The sequence below is a fragment of the Tursiops truncatus genome, chromosome 10 (assembly GCF_011762595.2).
Source record: "Tursiops truncatus isolate mTurTru1 chromosome 10, mTurTru1.mat.Y, whole genome shotgun sequence".
NCBI lineage: Eukaryota > Metazoa > Chordata > Mammalia > Artiodactyla > Delphinidae > Tursiops > Tursiops truncatus.
In genome coordinates, this window is record NC_047043.1 from 6,335,138 (window position 1) to 6,354,329 (window position 19,192).

The 19,192-nt window shown below is 39.8% G+C and overlaps 1 long non-coding RNA gene across 2 annotated transcripts in view; it reads right to left on the bottom strand.

Annotated features, from left to right (window-relative positions):
* Positions 1-396: 396 nt before the first annotated feature.
* The window catches only part of LOC141279686 (uncharacterized), a 168,796-nt gene continuing 150,000 nt past the window's right edge, over positions 397-19,192 (bottom strand). For both annotated transcript variants that reach the window (XR_012334328.1, XR_012334327.1), the window contains one exon: positions 397-547. This is a non-coding gene — a long non-coding RNA (uncharacterized lncRNA). The remainder of the gene's footprint in view (positions 548-19,192) is intronic.

Below are 19,192 nucleotides of genomic sequence, written 5' to 3' on the forward strand. Positions count from 1 at the left end.
AAGCCCCCAAACAATCAAGTTTTTAAAATTAAATTAGTAATTACCAGGCTTTGTAACAGTTTAAATTAAAAAAAAGAATAGCCTTTAACATCCAATATTATACAATGAGATTCTTTATTTGTAGACCTCCCATGTGGATTAACATCTTGCATAGTAATTATCGATTTACACACTAGTTGCCCACTAATTTTTGAGCTTTTTAGATAAGCAACCAGCTCTGATTCATGTTTTTATTCCTATCACTTCATGTGCACCCATTTGCTGAAGGAAAAAATTGGTACATATGTGTCTTGTGATCACTAGTGTAATCCATTTCCATAGTACCTGGGTGATCTTTCACAGAGCTTAAGATATATTTAGTTCTGTAACAGAAACCACACAGAGAGGGACCCCAATATAGCACATTTAAGAGGACTGAATACATTTAAAAAGTCCCAATTCAAGAATAGTGTGGAGTAAGTTATGATAATCTTTCTATAATGACTTTCCTAGTTGCCTGGGATTAGGAAGGTCCACAATGATCAGCTCTCATGGTTTATTCTTGTTGCTGTTGAAATAAAAGTAGAACAAACAGCAAAGAAATTATTGATGTCATTTCAATGTCCTTGTGTTTTTACGACATCCTTCTAATCTATATAGAACAGTTGTACTATCTTTACATGTAAACTTTTAAAATACACAAAACTGTACTTTGAAATAAGCAATTTTTATCTCCTTAGAGATACTTTCATTGCTAAATCGATAAGTGAAAAAAGACAGGTAAGCACATAAGGTGTACCCTTAAAAAGACGTTCAGCCTAGTTTCTCTTTTCATTTTTTAAATATAGTTTTAGATGGAACTTATTTATTTTTATGTATGTTCACAAGATGCTTTAATGCTCAGTAAAACGATGACACTTTATCATTAGGATGCATCCAGTTTTCACTGAGAACAGTTAAAATCTTTAAAAACATATTATTCTTAAAATATAGGGCTTTCCCCTTTTATTATGTTTTTTAACAGCATTAGGAAAGTATAACATACAGGCTTCAAACAGGATAACTCTTTGATCTTAGAACCCCAAGACTGGCAAGAGTTAGAAACAAAATCCTTTTTTTGTTGTTGTTGTTTATCAGTTGCTGAAGATTTTCTAGATCACTTTTTCCCTTAGAAGTCTCACTATCTCCCCTGCCCCCGCAACCCCCCCACCGTCTTTATCACGAGTCTGGAATTACAAAGGTTTTTCCTTAACTGCAACTCAGTTTATTGAGGGTTATTAAATGCTAATCTGTGCTAACATTACAAAAACTGCAGAAAATTGTAAATCGGGAACTTCTTCTTGTAGAGTGCTGTCTTGCCCATTTCTATGTCCCCCAAACTGAGCACAGCACAGGACACAGAGGAAGTACTCACGTAAATATTTGTTAAATCAACAAATGAGTTTCTGACTTCAGGAGATTTGGAATCTAAGTAGGAAAACCAGCGAGGAATCCTCTAGAAAGTGAGTGCAGCCAAGAGGTACGGAATGTGCTGAGAAGACTTTCAGGAGACACAGACTCATGGCAGTCGAGTTAACCATTCCCAATCCCTTTGAGCATCAAAGGCACTTACAGAAAATATATTAGTTGAGGTATTTATCAAGCGTTCAAAGTCTACTCTTCAAAAAACAAGTAAACCACCTCCCCACCAAAACCTAGTATTTTATGTTAACTGCTTAAAGGTTATATTCAAAAGGCATCTCACTCAGAAACTGTTCTATGGGATGAAAAACACAAAACAAGACAAATCAATCAAATATGATATAGTCAGGGTCATCTCAGACACTGATCAAGCCCAACTTGACTCTAAACTCCTTAAAGGCAAAGATGGTGTCTATACTTCTTGTTCTTTTGTTCCAGCACACAGCCTGTCATCTGGTGGCCCCTCCATGATCTCAACTGAAATGAATGAATGAATGAAATCTTATTGTATGCATAATGCTGTGCTAGCTGTCCCAGTCCATTCAGGCTGCTGTCACAGAAAACCAGAAATTGGGTGGTTTATAAATGAAAGAAATTTATTTCTCACAATTCTGGAGGCTGGGAAGTCCATGGTCCAGGCACTGGCAGTTTCAGTGTCTGGTGAGGGCCCCCTTTCAGGTTCAGAGACAGCAGTCTTTTCCTTGTGTCATCACAGGGCAGAAGGGGCACAGGGTCTCTCTGGAGATCCTTTTGTAAGATCACTAGTCCCATTCATGAGGGCTCCACCCTCATGACCTAATCGCCTCCCAAAGACCCTCCCTCCTAATACCATTAGATAGGAGGTTAAGTTTCAACACATGAATTTGAGGGGGTACAAAAATATTCAGTCTATAGAACTAGGTGTTTATGTAGCTGTAAAGTATTTTTTACGATTAATTGTTCTTCTCTGAGAGTCCAAAATGAACTGAGGACCCACAGAAAACGGCGTGAAGTTGGACAGGGGAATATACAGCATTTAGGAGTTTTATAAACTCAATGCAAAATGACCCACAGAGTAAATAGTTACTAAAGCTTAAGCCTTCCCCCCACATCTCTTGTTCAAGTAATAATAAGCTATTTTCATAGCAGAGACAGAGATAAGTAATATGACCTGGTCCTCTTGTCGGGGTGTTATAATCCTATCCTTGGGCTGTTTTGTTCCAAACTCCCAGGCCAGAACTCTTTAGATGGGCCTTATTCTCAGGACCTTCTCCTCATGGGCACCAGGGCACACAGATGTTTTGCCATAATAAGGGATCGAATACTGTTCGACCAGCAAATGCATCCGCTGCTCTAACAGTAAAGGTGAAAAGTAGTGAGCATCTCACAGGGGCCCTGAAGAGCTAGGCACAGTGTATTTCCAGGACAAGAATCACAATCTGAAGTTGTCGATTACAATCCTTCTATGACCTGGACTACTCATGCCTTTAACGCTAAGTAACTTATGATTTGATGGCCATGTTTTAATTGCCTATAAAATTGTGCGGCTCCTTGTCTATGCCTCAGAGGGGCACAATGAAGAGTAATTATGTGCAAGCAAAGTTGCTGAATGGGCAGTGGAAATGGGAGTTTCAATTATTTTTTAACAACCTGTTTACCGATGCTCTGGTGTTGAGTATTTTTCGGGCTTATGACGTTCCTCATTGATGGCTTCAGGCAAGAAACCAACAGAAAATTGATGGAGAGGATCGACGATGCCCTGATACATGGGCAATATTCTCTTACTCAGGACTGTGATTACAACCTCTGAGCTTTTATGGAGTTTTTAAACACAGGTGCAGAGCTTTCTGCTTGTTTGAGCGAGGAAAGTACCCCATTTGGTTAAAAAAAAAAAAATACTGTTCTCATTGGAGGGAGAGTTCTTGGCTTGACATGGCCATGAGCCTTGCTCAAAAGGCACAGAAAATAACTATTAAGTCACAGCTTAGCCCGCTGAGCAGTCATGAGTCATGCAAATGGTTTGTCCATCAGCTAAGACAGGAGTGGGGTTTACCATGAAATAATGCAAATTATTCTGAACACTCAAGGAAAAAAACACTATTTTTTAAAAAGTTATTTAACACTCTAATAAAGAAAAAAAACACTATTTTTTTTTAAAAAATCGAAGACTGGTATATACATGCATCATTATTCCTAGAAATAATACACTTGATATTTGAAACGTGTATTTAGTTCCCGTCTATGAAATTTATAATACTTTACAAAGCCTCCTATATTTGTATTTGCTGCCCTAGTAAATTTGCCCGGTTATTTACAGGTATTTTAATTCTGTTTTCCAGATGGCAACATGGAGGACTTGAGTAAGCTTTTTGGGATCAGACTACACATGAAAGCTACTTGATTCCCAAATGAATGTTCACGTGAATAAATAAAACACACAAAACTAATGTTCTATTTTGGCAACATCCATAACAGTATTTTTCTCTTTGTCAGTAGTGAAATGCGTCAGTGGTCAAATCTGAGTTCATAGGAAACAGATGACTCTGTTTTTAGATAATATAAGTCCTTCCTCTTATTTTGGATTTTCTTTCCCCATCATGCATAACTTTGGGATATTTCGTGATGTCTTAGCAAAGCCTCTGCTTCGTTCTGATTTCGGGCGGGGGAGTTTTCTGCGCTGCCAGTGAGCCGGAAGTCTGAAATTAACCACATCACCCTGGTTCCAGACCTTTTCTCCAATGCTGGCTCTCCTACGTTTCTACTGTCAATCAAGAAGAAAACCATGACCCAGTTTGTTTCCTGGTCCTCTATTCCTTGAGGGTAAATGCATCCCTTAATCCTGCTTTGGAGCCCCCTCTCTCCGCACACACGCTTTCTCTTTTAGTCAATAATTCGTTTTATTGGTTACAATGCAACTACCTTATTTCAGGCTTTTCCACAGCCGAGCACAGCTGCTCGTGTTGGCTATTGATTCCATACGTTAGCTCAAAATTGTATAATAGTCTCTTCTAATAGTTGCCTTTGGCTTTTCCTCTCCCCACTCGGAAAAGTGCTCTCTGCTCCTGGCCTGGTGTGCCAGTAACTAGAAGTGGATCCTAATTATATCACCCATTCTTCACCAAGAAGCCCAAATAGCTGTCTCACGTTGGAATAGCTCACCATGCCTTTGGATTAAGTGGCTTCCTGCCACTCTGTGGAAAACACTTCAAGAGACCAATGCTAAATTTGTTGGTAGGAAGAAAATGTTGCAGGTATGGAAGGTTTAGCGACCTCCAACTACAAAAGAAATCTTACTAAATTAACGTGTGGGAATATGAGCTTATCTTCTCTCAGGTTATCCCCGTCTCCTCCCATTTTCTTCTCTCTTTCGACCTTGTTACTTCATTTATTACCGGGAGCTGCATTTTTAACTTGTGTTATGCATAGAATTTACACCCTCAAAGACAACTTGAATAGCACAGGGTAAGTTTCACCTTTGGAAGTTTTAGGGAAAGTAAAATTGCCGCACACAGCTGGAAAGCTTCAACAGTCCAGAGCTGAGGCTTTGCCTCAGAGTCTCTGGGCATCTGAGTGATCTAAAATCTCATAATCTGGGTCACAAAGAGCCTTAATGATGTTTCCTTTTAGTGCTCCAATAGCTTCTCATGTCATAGTGAGAAACAAAACAAAACAGCTCAATTCTTGCTCTTTGAACCAAGGATGCTGGAAGAGGAAGGCATGAAATCTACGGAGGTTCGGGAAGATCTGTTCCTCAGACTTGGAAACAAAGTTCTGATCTTTCATGACAACCTTTCAAGATTTATCTCAGTGAACAAAGCATATGCAACTCTTCTAGGCAGATCCCTGAGCACAAGTCCAACAGCTAAAAGAAGTGGAACAGAAATGGAATACAGTTTTGCAAGCAAATTTGGGAACATGGCAGACTTCCAAGAGTGGAGCAAAGTTTAAGCAACAAAGCCCCCAATCCCGGAACTCCTTTCAACGTCCTTCTGCCTCTCCCTTGGTATCTAACTCCAAGTCCTGTGGATATTCCTTTGCTATAAGCACCTTTCACATAGATGTCTGTTTCATCTCATATCTAGACTACTGAAAATTTTCCTACACATTCTCTGTTTCTAGTCTCATTCACCTTTCATTGATCTTACTGCTGAGTAGTCAGATTAATATTCTCAAGATATCCCATTGATTATGCCATTATTCTGCAAGGAAAACAAAGAAACAACTTTTTCCTTAGTGGCTATAGAAATTAGACTAGTATTGTGCATGTGTGCATGTGCGTGTGTGTGTGTGTGTGTGTGTGTGTGTGTGTATGGAGGTGGGTAGCCGGTTAAACAAATCACCCCGAAGAACCTGTGTCAAGTGCTCAATGTCTTTAAGTCTCAAATTTTACCTGAATCAGGCTAAGTGGGTCACAGTAGAAATCTCCAAATCTTTGGGGAATATCAATGCTCCCAGAAATAGTGCCTTGTTTATCCTGTAGCTGCATAGACTGCTCCCCTGCACTCTCCTCTCCTGCTCTGCACAAAATGCACAGACATAGCCTTGAAAACGAAACTCTCTCACTTGACTGCCAGAACTACACACATTGGCCCAGGGGACCTTTGGTCCACTCCACTGTTGCCATCGCTGTTCCCTTGACCACTCTACACAAACCTCCCCCCTGTCTGCTCATTAAGTCTCAGAATAGGAGGCTTGAGACATTGAACACTTGACACAGGCTGTTTGGGGTGATTTGTTTAACCGGCCTCTTATGTCCATCTCTCCCTCCCTCTCTCTCTCTCTCTCTCTCTCTCTCTCTCTCTCTCACACACACACACACACACACACACACACACGTACACTATACTAATTTCTATGGTCACTAATGAAAAAGTTGTTTGACTTTTTTTCAGAATAGTGATATGATGTCTGCTCATTTCATTTCTTCTACTTAAAAGATTTACTGTTACCCACCCATTTAAAAATAAATACTATCCTAATTACCAAATAGGATATTTTCTATCCTTTGACATTTGTTTTCTTGAGAATATTGACCAAACCGAAACGATGAACCAAACACTGTTAAGCGGACCAGCGTGCATGAGTTCCTGAGGCATCCGTGGACGCTCAGCCACTTGAATGCACCCAGAGTCTCAAAGGTTAACAGGGATTCGGTAATGAAAATGCACAAACTCTTCCTCATTTTAAGTCCCATGAACGGGTTCTTGCACTGCTGCCCCTCTGTGCTGCCAAAGCTCATTTTTACACTCCTAAGCACTCTTTCATTTTTCTTCGTCTCCTCTTTGGTCGTAAAGTGATCCATGAGCTCTATACTTGGCAGATGACGGATGTTTAATACAGATATCATGAAATATATTGAATAAAGGATAACTATGGTGATACTTGTAGGGATGCATTTTAAAGTTTATGGAATGTTTCCAATTTTGAGTGATCCACCTGCTTTTGAATGTGAAGTTAGAATTCTACCCACAAGGAAACTTTGCAGTTCAATGAAAAGGAAAGCTATTGTTGATGGGACCAGTATACACGAGTAGGTGGCTGTATGCGTGACAAATGTGTCAGGATTCTAGAAGCAGAAAAGCATCAAGGGCTCTTGTAAGATTTTTAGAAAAAGAAACCATCAGGATACATTTTCCTAAATAAGTGTTCAGTTAAAAAATGCTAATCTCGACCTTCCTAATCCATTATCCCCACTTCTAAAATACAATTTGCTTTGGTTTTATACAGGTTTTTCCATATGTCAGATAATTAAGGATCCTGCCTTTGCAATTTCAGAGAAATGTGAATTAAGCCTTTTATGAGACCATATGGGTACAGTTTGAGTCTACTGAGGAAGGAAATTGAACATGAAGCATTAACACCTTATCCTTGCTCTACCACACCTTCCAAGGGCTCGCATACGGAGAACACTTGTGATGGGGTGCCAGGTTTCTGTGCCGCTTTGTGTAGCCAGCTTACATTTAGGGCTCCTATTAACTTGAAAGAGAGCTCCAGGTGCATTCAAGCTCTGCTGAAGAAATGGAAATTTGGAAGTTTTGTTATTAGCTTAGGCCGTTTTCAACTCTCACGTGAATAAGAGATGGAGAAAAGTTACTAGAATCTATTTTTTCTTCTTATTTTTAATTAAAAAAATTTTTTTACAACTATTGTTTTTAGGAGTGATGTAAAACTGAACATAAAGGTAGGTGCTGAGACAAAGGTGTCAGGACTCTTCCTTTCTGTTTGGCAAAGTGACATGGGTCTCCCTCTTCTTCACCAAGGCAGGCTTCAATATGATGACTTTTAAAATACATGTTGATGTGGGTGTAAAACTTTAGGTATTTGGCCCTCAGGTAACAGGAATCCTTTGGCATTAAGGAGTAGAAAACTATTCTAACAAGCGAAAATGGAGAATTTGTTGGAACTCTACAGGAAGAGCTCACAGAATCCAAGGATAGGAGGTGGAACCAGAAACAGGGATGTTACAGGAACAACACAACTGCCAACACCTCTGATTTCTCAATGTGTGTTGGGCTCTTTTTGCTCCCTCCACGGGGGAGCTGTTTTCTTGAATGCATCTGCACACAGCATGCATGTCGCTGCTGTGGTACCAAGTTTACTAGGTCTCTTAGTTCAAGGGAGCAGAAAAAGACCACCTACTATTTCTTTGCCTCCAGTCCAACCTTATGCTCTGGGAGATAGAACTTGATTGGTCTAGTTCAAGGTTCAAGCCAAGTATGCAAGGATGGGAGAAGCAGGACCACATAGGACAAATCTGGCTACAGGAGCTTTTATTTTGCTTCCTTTCTTTTTTCTTTTAAAGGTTGCTGATGTCTGTTCCACGAGGCAACCAGTGTGGTCAAGACATTTGCATGTTGCCTAATCACAAATGCTGCGACAGGACCTGAAGACCACCGAGGTCCACGGAGGCACTAAGAAGGGGCTCCTCTCTCCTCCCGAAGGGCTTTCTTTTCTCTTATTTTTTATATATTCAAAAAAGATAGTATCCCTGTGTGCTGATATCTCTGCATTTCTAGCCTGCTAGTTTCCATTCATTTTTCAACTCCCGACACTCTTATCTCTCCCTTCTCTTTGTCAAGAGAAATAATACTGGACTTGAACAATGGTTCTCAAATGGGAGCCAGTGTCAGAATCCCCTGAAGGGCTGGTTAAAACCCATATTGCTGGTTCTCACACCCAGAGCTTCTGATTCAGTAGGTTTGGGCTAGGACCCGAGAACTTGCATTTCTAGCAAGTTCCCAGGCGATGCTTCTGCTGCTAGTCTGGGGACAGCACTTTGAGAACTGCTGGACTTTCCAGAGAGTGGAAAGGAGTTACTGCAATTCAATCCCCTCATTAAACCATCAAGGACTATACTTATTTCAGTCCATCACCAACAACTACTGGTTGGTAACATATTGTATTGTATTGTATTGTATTAAAGGCAGTAAGTCTATCTTATCTCCAGGAATAAGACATGTCTCCAGTCCTTGATGATCTAGCAAGAGAAATAGGACACAGCTACCTTTCCATGGTGGTATAGTTGGGCTACTCCTTTCACCGTCTTGGACAACATACTTTGTTAAATCAGTTATTTTTTTCACCTATAAGCAGGCATAACCATCGTATCTACTCGGAAGAGCTGTTGTGAGGATTCAAGGAGGCCATACGTACGTAAATTGGAAAGTGCTGTAAAATATTAAATGCTTGTTTTTCATGTGCTTGGAGCAACAGCTTTCGTAGCGTGTATGGCCCATGGATCTTCTCCCATGGACAGCTCGTAGCTCATCTCCCTGCCTCCCTGGCTGTTCGACCTTAGGGAATTTCTGACAATCCATTAGCATTGTCCAGAGTTGCTGCAGCCCTGAACTCTTACTATATTCACCCCTCGCCCCACTTCTCTAGACCTCTGAAGTCTTGCTCTGGCTTGAGCTGCTGAAGTTTTCTGCCATATGCTTATTCCATATCTTGTCTGGACTGCCGCTCTGCTTTCCTCTTTGAGCTTCTCTACACAGCAGCCAGAAAAATCCTTTTCTGGCACAAGGGAGGTCACAGGAGTCCTCTGCTCAAACCCATCCAATAGCCTTCCACTGCTGTTAGGTCTACAAGATCTCGCCTTGTTTCTCCAAACTTCATTCTTGACCACCCTTCTCCTTGCTCTGTGCCATCCCCGTGAATTTCCCTACTGTTGCTGGAACACAACAGTTATTTTCCTGACTCGGCTCTTTCCACTGCTTGGAAAATTCTTTCTCCATCTCTTGCCATAGCTGATTCATTCTCTGCCTTTGGGACTCAGTTCACTGGCATCTCCTTAGATGCTTCCTCTGTCATACCGTCATGTTTATTTCCTCTGGAGCCTCCTATCATCATTTTTATTTGCTTTCTCCCTTTGCTGACTTACGTTCTAGCTCCCCTGCTGGGCTTTAAGCACCCATGAAAGCAGCTATTCACTAATGAGTTCTTTCACTGTCCATGGCAGTCACTCAGTACGGAATGACGTGAGCAGAAGAGATGAAATGATGAGTATTCCTCTCAAGAAGGGACATCTAGATCGCTGTCAAGATGACCTCCTTGCTTCTGGTATTTTCTCTTCTTTAGGAAAACCAGCCGAAGAGGGTCAAATTTGCCATTTTTATCAAGTGCTGCTTTTATCATATTATTTTCTGTATAAAGAGCCTACTCAACTAATTCTCCCTCGACCCTGTCTTTCTTTTAAATATAGCATATTAAATCTAAACACCTACAGAAACTCCCACAGGTTTTTGGTGTGTGAGTTGAGGGTCAAGAGCTGACTTTGAGATTTTTAACTCTCTGTGCATGAGTTTGCATGTGAAAGTGGGTGATTATGCCATGGAGGCTATGAGAGACACGGTGGATTTAAAAAGCCCAATTGGTTTTTGGAGAGGTGACAATGGTTGTGACCTACTCTTCCTCTCCATGGCTGCTCCAGGGTTGAAAGTAGCAAATAATATCCATTTCAAGTTAAATAGACCCTTTGAGGGAGGCATCAACCTATTTTCATACTTGCCAAGGGTCTAAGCTCCATTATTGAAGGCAGTAACAGCAGGATGGATGAAGACTTGTACAACACGTACCATGGCAGCCTTCACTTATTGTAAAAGGTGAAGTCCATTTACACTCCTCATTTAGCTGAATAAGAATGAGTCATTTGCCTAATGGATAATTTTAACTCGATTTCCAATAAGTGGATTAAGTAATTGAAGCACTTCGGCACAAGGCAGAATATTTGTTATAGCATTTGGAAAAGAAACCAGAGCCAGATCTGTCAGCAATTTAAGATGGAAAATTCCTATTAGTCAACCTATCAATCAGGGTTCATTATTAAGCAACATTCTAATGGTTGGGCTGCAGCGCTGACACGACGCGGGCATTCGCAATGTTACACCAAGGTCGCAGGCTATCCTGATACAGGCCTCATGCTGTTAGTCCGCTTGGTTAAATAGAAGTTGATTTTATATTTAGCTGTACATGGAGGGTACAGATGAAACAAATCACTCCTATAAGTTCAACAAGATGAATAGGTGCTGTTGAAAGCTAGCAAGGAGCTGGATGCAAGATTAATATGCAGTCCCAAGTTCCACTTCCTACAACTTTTATCGATTGTGTGAAAAAATACTAAAATTCATGATTTCTTAGGTGGGTTAGATTGAAACTCTTGCATAGCTGTAGCAGATGTAATTTCTCTGAAATGTACCATTTGTCTACAGATACAGCTTTTCGTTCGGGACCACGTGCAATGAATTCCACGATGAGAGCAAAGTCTTTCTGATGGTGATTTCTGCCGCAAGTATACCAGGTTCCCAGGCTATAGCTTCTTTGAGCTCTTTGGTCTTTGCCAAACTGCCTTCTTGGGAGAATTTTCTAAATGTCCCCCACTGCTGTGGTCCAAATACCAGGACTTATTTGGTGTTTGTTTTTCCATTCCCACAGACCACAAAAGTGAATGTTCATGTATCTTAGCATTAAGATCTTTCTACTAACATCTGAATGGCATTCTAGCTAATTTGACACAGGGCTCCCCCCTCTTTCAGTAGGCTTGCGGGAAGAAAGAGGCCATTAAAGCCTGCCCTTAATTATTTCACTTTTATACTTTGGCCCTAGATTTTGGGTGAATGAAAGAGAGGATTGGATCAGGGTAGGTTCAGGGCACATAGTCCATTTCTGCTACTATTCAATAATTTTAGAAAATACATGGATACATTTCAACTAGTACACTTTGCTATTTTTCTTTCTCTCAAAATTTATTGTTGTAGTAAATACTTGAATTCAGTTATAATACTAAACTACTAATGTGGTGAGGGCTCATGGGTGAGGTCATTCTCCGCACTGTACTCTCTTCTATGTGTTGGACATGATGGCCAAACACAATCAGTGAGGATATTGGGAGATTGATTCTTCTCCCCTCATCTTTTTTATAATTTATGATATTTGAGTCACATGTATCAAAGCCTTCTCTATATCAGTAAATATACTGAGATATGATGAGCCCCTTGATTCTTCAGATGAATCAAGTTTTGCCACAAATTTGGGGTTTGATTCTCCTAAAATGTCTATGAAACTCGATCCTTAAACCATCCCTTTGGCACAGTTCAGCTAAGGTACAGACTTTTCCTGAAGTTTCAACTTTGTATAACAGTTTTATTGGAAGACCTGACTTCCAAAAAATATTGAGGTATGACAACTATAGGTACTATATATCCTATGGTCTAAGTTCACTAGTGACTTACTTCACATATGGTAGTATTCTTAAGCCTTCTAATTATACAGCACGTTTAGGTTTTCTCAGAGACCTAGATACCCATGCACATTTCAAAGCAAGTGATAATGAGTTCTGATAACGAGATGATACACTTTGAAATAAGAGGGAAAGAGACTTACTTAAAAAAATCAGTGGGTGGTACCTCAGCATCTCTTTTCCTCCTGCTCTTGGAGGGTGTTTAGTGCTTCTTTGAATGTCAGTCAGGGAAGGTATACGTATGAGAAACCGTCAGAGCTCCACAAGAGAAATGGCAGCAAAGACATTTAGCTACTTAGAGCAGTCTGGCGCTCTGAACATCAAGTTCCGAGCATGGCTGACCAGAACTGGGGGCTTATTTGCTCTCTGGAATAAATGGAGGGTGATGGAAGGGTACGCTGAATCTCCTCCAAAGACAGATACCTTCCTTTGGCCATGAGCAGTATGCCTTTGGAAGAGAGACATTTTCGGTAGCATTTTCCATCCCAATCTCTCTCCCCTCCTTTTCTGGTCTTCATACTGCAATTTAAAGAATGTCCCTTATGCTTTACCACTCTACTTTCCAAAAGCATTAAAGCTGATTTTCTCACTCATGTGTATTAAAAGTCTAAATATTTACTTTATTTGGTTGGGTTAATGGCCTCATAATTTCTTATTACTGAATATCATTATTTTAAAAATAATAATAGTGTAATAGTATTTCTTGTCATAAATTTTGAAACTTGAACGTGTGAACATGTTCTAACACATTCTCTTAAATGAGACCCTAAGTGAGGATGTAATTGTAGTTCAGCTGGCTGTCACTGAAAAACACTGCTTCCTCTTTACCCTCTACATTGAATTCTGCATTAAAATTAAATTACATTTGGGGAAGCTTTCCATTTGTCCACCTAGAGGTTTGAAAATCACCAGGTAGGGTACAAATCACTGAAAAGCTTGCTTATTTCCCATATTGTCTCCAGTGTGTATTACTGCAGAGTTCTAAATGCCTTGTTTAAATGGGCTACCATTTAAAAGGTTGAAAGACAAATTGTGTTGGTTTAGACATATATTTTGCTTCTATATTTCTAGAAGCAAAAAGGCACTCGTAGATACATAATAGGTGTGCTTTTGCTGTAGATACAAAACACAAATATAAAGGGCATGAGGTAAATCTTCCCCAGGAGAATTCTAATTTTCCCCCAATATATTCACGTACAAGGATCACATTGACTGCTGTCCAATGGCAGGGTCATCTTAATGTTGTTATTAAAAACACGTCACATCGTTAATCCACTAAGCTAAAATGACTGCTTTTAGTTGCTTATATATTTAAATGCTTATATTAAGGTTATGGCACAATGAATAAAATATTTTAGATGTATGTTAGTTACATGCAATATACCTGATTAATCCAGGACCTATCAGGACACTGAAAATATAAGCAAATATAAAGCATTCAATGGAAAATCTTGTGATGTATAAATTTTATGCTATGTCCAATTAAAGGGGAATCTATTACAAATGGAATTGTTTTATGTCCTTCTTCCCATGTTGCTTCCTTTTGCAATGCTTGGTATTAGAGGAACCATTGCAGAAAATGAAAAATAAATGTGGACACTTGTAAACCCAATGATGTTATTTTATAATTTCATGAGGATGGGTGTTGGCAAATCTGTCCTACTCTGTCTGACTCTGGGTTGGAGGACTGTGGTGCTAAGAATGCTAGTTTGAACCCCATTTAAAATTGCCTGATCGCGCACACACACACACACACACACACACACACAAAGAGAGTCCAGTGTAGAGAGATCAAACTTGAGCCCTTCTGCTACATAAAATTTAGCAGCCATTCAAAAAATAATTGCTTTATTTTAAAAGCTTGTTCTAACTAAACATTAGTCATACCCTCGCCCTTGACCTCTGCTTCCTGTGTTAAAAATCACCATCCTAAAAATCTTACTTTATGCATTTCATAATTACAAAAAGTTCCCTGAAGAATGCAATGTTTTATTGTATTGCTGTTTTTTGAAAAGGGAAGAATGTCTCCATATCTGTGTGTGTGTGTGTGTATTCATAAATTTATATGTGTGAGGGTACATGATTGTATTTCACAAAATTTTTGCAGTCATATTCCAAAAAGCACGAGGGAGATGAGAGAATATGGGTAATGCAGGGGAAAGAGGCTGGAGAAAGGAAAACAATAGGTACAGATTTCTACCAGTTCTCTCGGGCATCCAGAGCAGCTGCTTAATGATACATGTATCATTATATCCTGGAGTAGTTGCAGGGCAGAAACAGACTTGATTACACTACAGACAATTGTTTCACAATAATTCTGGGCTATTTTTCATCAGCTGTCTCCCCTCACAGCAAAACACGGGGTCATTTTTTTAAGGCACAAAACAAAACAAAACACCCTTCTACCACAAGAAGGTTGTCCGACAGCTAAAGGTTTTTAATAATTCATCATGCGAAACATTTTAGGCTCAATGCTAAATTTCTCAGCTATGACAACAAAGATGAGTGAAAAAAAAACAGAGCTTAACTTGATTTTAGAAAAACAATAGGTAAATTAAAAAAATTGCATGCTTACTTTTCATGATTGCATGTACATTTTTTTTTTTTTAATTACTTGGCTTTGTCTGACAGGCTTTGTCACTAGTAGGTGCAATCTTAAGGGTTTGTTTAGAGCAAATTGATTAAGAAGCTGATTTCTTTTTCAAAGATGCATGGAAAACCATCCCTGGTCATCATTTAAGTATTTTCACATATCAGCTGACTGCCATCATATCAAAGAACTTTTAAGTTTTATTTCTAAGGAAGATGGAGAATTTTTGTCAATATTTATGTCTTTCAAAGAGTAGCACTGGGTACCTCAGGACTTTATTTTTCCTTGAGATGATAAGAAGAATAATATCAATTGTTGTAAGGAGCTAGGTAGGTCTTAAGCAACTATTCAGACTACTAGGTATATATTAGCTTACTAATCCCCACAATCACTGTATGAGGTATGTACCCTCATAGAGGGACCTAAGTTGGGGACCTTTAATCAATTTTATGCATGACCCCCTTAGGTAGTCTGATGAGGCCCTTGAAGCCTTTCTCAAAATAATATGTTAAATGTATAAAACAAAATACATAGGATTACCAAGGAAATCAATTACATTGAAATAGTTAACAAAATATTTATAAATTATTTTATAGTTATATGTATGCTTCTTCATTAATGCATGCAATAAGAATATGGGGGAAGTCTAATAAATATAATTTCAAAGCAGTGATGAATGTAAGCAATATTTTATGATAATTTCAATAACTAATGGAATAGTCTCCCTCTGGTTTCTACTGGCGGCAAAGTCACAGTATTGCTAATACTATTGCCATTTGTTGCCTACTTTCATAATCGATGGGAATTCTAACTTTCGGTTAAAGAAGAGTGAAAATAAAAATGTAATTTTGTGAATGAACTTATATAAAATTAATTTTATCTTTTTTGAAAATCTGAATTCAAAATGTACTGCTTCTACCCTCTAAAATAAACTACCAAATGTGGCCCAGTTGGCAAAGTAGATGAGCCTTATCAATGGTTGCTGGAGAAGTGGAGAGGAGGGAGGAAAATCAACCAGAACAACTGGAAAATACAGCATGGTCTACAAGGACACATTTTCAGAAGCCATCATGAAGTCTCCTGCAAGATCTCAGTCTAATGAAAGATCATGTTCTGTCCTGATGGACAGCTGGGAATGGGCATGGTCAGGTCTAGTTATGAGGATACCAGAATTCAAATTAAAAACATGGCAGGGATGGATGTGGTGATGTGTTTCTTAGTTGTAATGATGGCAGAACTTCCTTTGATGTTGGATGCACCAACATCATTGGAGACACCCACTCCTTGTTCTTAAGAGCCCAGTCTACAAGGGGCAACAGACATGGAAACAGATTGGAATGGCATACACTGATGTCTGTTATTGTGAAAGGCACAGAGAGGTGCACTTAACATCAACAGGGCCATGAGGTATATACATATATTATTATATATACATAATTGAAAAAACAGCATTTCAAATGCATAAATGGGACCAACCATTTCAAGGTTTAACTGGGAAGTGGTGACTTCCATGTGGCTGTGAAAAAAAAATGCCTAGTAGGATTAGGGAGAACTAGGAGAGACTGAAATAGACACACCCATAGAAGTAGCCTGAGCTAGATTTTGAAGTGCTTTCTCATCATGCAAAGGCCTTTAGACATTCTTCTACAAAAAACAAAGACCTAAAAGAGATCTTTAAGCAGGAGAGTGAAATAATTAGATCTGCTTTATAGAAAGACTTGAGCAACTCTGAATTCAGGCACTTAGAAAAGTATGCCTCAGACATATTTCTTCCAATTTTTCAAGTCGAATTTGTTCTACTTTTCTTTGCCTGACGCCATCCTTTTTCTTTTCCTCCATTCAGGAAGCCAGCCACACACTGAATACCATGACAGAGGCAAAGTTCCTAGCAAGGCTCAGAGTAAGAAGGAGAGTCCTTGACCTGATTGAGAACAACGTGTTGGAAAGTAGGGAGAACTCTGAAGAAATCATCGTGTTTAATAGCCTATAGAACTATGTCCAAAGTCTTCAAAGCAGATTACTCTTTGACCTGCATATGACATATGTAATAACATCTTCCAGTATCTCCTTGAGTCTGTGTTTCTGGAATCTAGTCTGTGGGGTATCTGGATGACCACTCAGTACAGACAAAGTTCTTGATGAGACTTCTGCAGTAAGAGTGGTATGGATGCTTCATGTGATGGCTGGGAGAATTCTGAGTTGCCTAGAATGTTCATGGATTGGAGACCCTAGAGCACTTTAGGAGGGCATCACCTTTCACTTGACCGAGCCCTGACCAAGACATCAGGGAAAATGGTTTGGATGGGCAGCTTTAAGATGTGACCACATTCTTCTCAACTTGCAAGCATGAACGTTAAATCTCTACAGTCAAGGGGAAAAATAAACTTTATTAAAATATTCAGCAATAGGAAAGAAACCTCGTGAAGCTCCCTGACACATGTGGAGCTGAGGCTGGTCATGAGCCACTCTGAAGAAATCAGATCCCTCTTCTCTCATTTAATGGGTTTGATGAACCATCTTTAGCAAGTCTGCTTCCGTATCTCCTGATGTATTCTCATTTAGCATCCATGATGCTCACTGATACCTCTGAGCATCTCACAAGAGAAGGAAGATGTAGGATAGGTGCTTTGTGTTCTGTCTTTCTGTTCTTTGAAGTGGGGTCCCCACAGCACCAGCAATGAGGTGACTGCAGAGAAAATTCTCTCCCCAAGAGTTATAGCTTTTATAGCCTAACAGACTTGACACACCATACACACACACACACACACACACACACACACACACACACACGTAGACACGCAAGCACGCCTAGTAGGGTCGCCAGATTTAACGAATATATAAATACAGGGCACCTAGTCAGTTAGATTTGAACTTAAGATGAAGAGGAAATAATTTTTTATTTTAAGTGTGCCCCAAATGTTACATGGGCAGATTTCATGGATTTTGCAATAGGTAGGTGTGCCTATTTCACGCTGGGACTAATGTCTCAGCATTGTCTGGGAAAGGTGGTGAACCAGGAGACAGAAGGGGATTTTAAAATATGTTGGTGGGGGGCAGTGATCAATATTAGAAAAGATGGCTTTGTTTCCCAGTTCTGTCAGCCTATGACCTTTGGCAGGTGATTTAATCTTTCAAAGCCTCAGTTTCGTCATCTGTAAAATGGGGATAAGGACAGTAACAACAGCGAATGTTTTCTGAGCACTTAGTAAGTAGTAGGCATTATTCTAAAGGCTTTACATGTGTTGTCTTATTTTATCCTTACACCAGTGCCATGAGTAAGGTGGGTATAATTATTAGTATTACCCTCATTTTATATCTGGGAATCTAGGGCAGTGGGAGGCTAGGTAACTCATCTAAGAACAGAACTACTTACTAGGGGAGTTGGGATGGATTCAAGTTCAGGAAGAACGGTTAACTCTACAGTGCCGATAAATGAAGTGTGTATGGTGCCAATGCCAGTGGCAGGTGCCTAGTCAGAGCTTAATCCATGGTATTACCAACCTTATCGGAATAGCAGCTCTGCCTGGCCCCAGGAAATGCTATAAGACATGAGAAGATAACCCAAAAGGAAAATTAGAGATCCATTCCAGGAGAAGCAAGTGACCAAAATTTAAAACGCCATACGTGGGACTATACTCCCACCCCAGCATCTCTCATCAGCTAGGACAGAATGAAGCCAGAAATTTGGAGGTCTTGCTGGACTCCTTCTGACCTGAGAAGACCCTGAGTGATCATAGTCAGCTCTAGTCTGGATTTCGTCCACGGCAGTGAGACTAAAAGGCATGTACCATTGGCAGGACGTCAAGGGCCTGCCCTTCAGTGTTTTCAGTTTACATTTTTCTTCTTTGTTCATTTGTTTATTCAAAAGTATTTGTGGAGCTTCTTCTATGTTACCATGTTGAATGTTGAGTTGGTTTCTCAGAATACCAATAGAAACACAGCAGACCCCTGACCACAATCGCACAGTTTGTGGGGAGACAGATCTATCAAGATTGAATTTCAAGGCAAGGTGATACATGCAACAGCGGCAGAGGTGGCTCAGATTGCAGACCAAGCCTACTTAAGGTGGAGGAGAGGGTCGAGAGGAGAGGTATGAGAGCAGAAGAGGTTCCATAGAGGCAATGATGCTGGAGCTAGGACTTAAAGGGGAATGCTAGCAGCTGACATCTGCTGAATTCCTACTGTGTGCCAGGGACTACTGTAAGAGTTTTACCAGTGTTAACTCATTTGATATGAAAGACATTACTATTATTCTCATTTTACAGATGAGGAAAAACAGAACCAAGTTCAAGTAACTTGCCCCAAATTACACAACTATTATGCAGCTGAGCTAGGATTTGGTCCCAGGCTTCAGAATCTATGCCTTTCACCACTAGACTATTCTAGTTAAATAAAAGGCTTCCTGGTTAGAAATGAGGACTGGTACTACAGCCGAGGGCTAGCACATG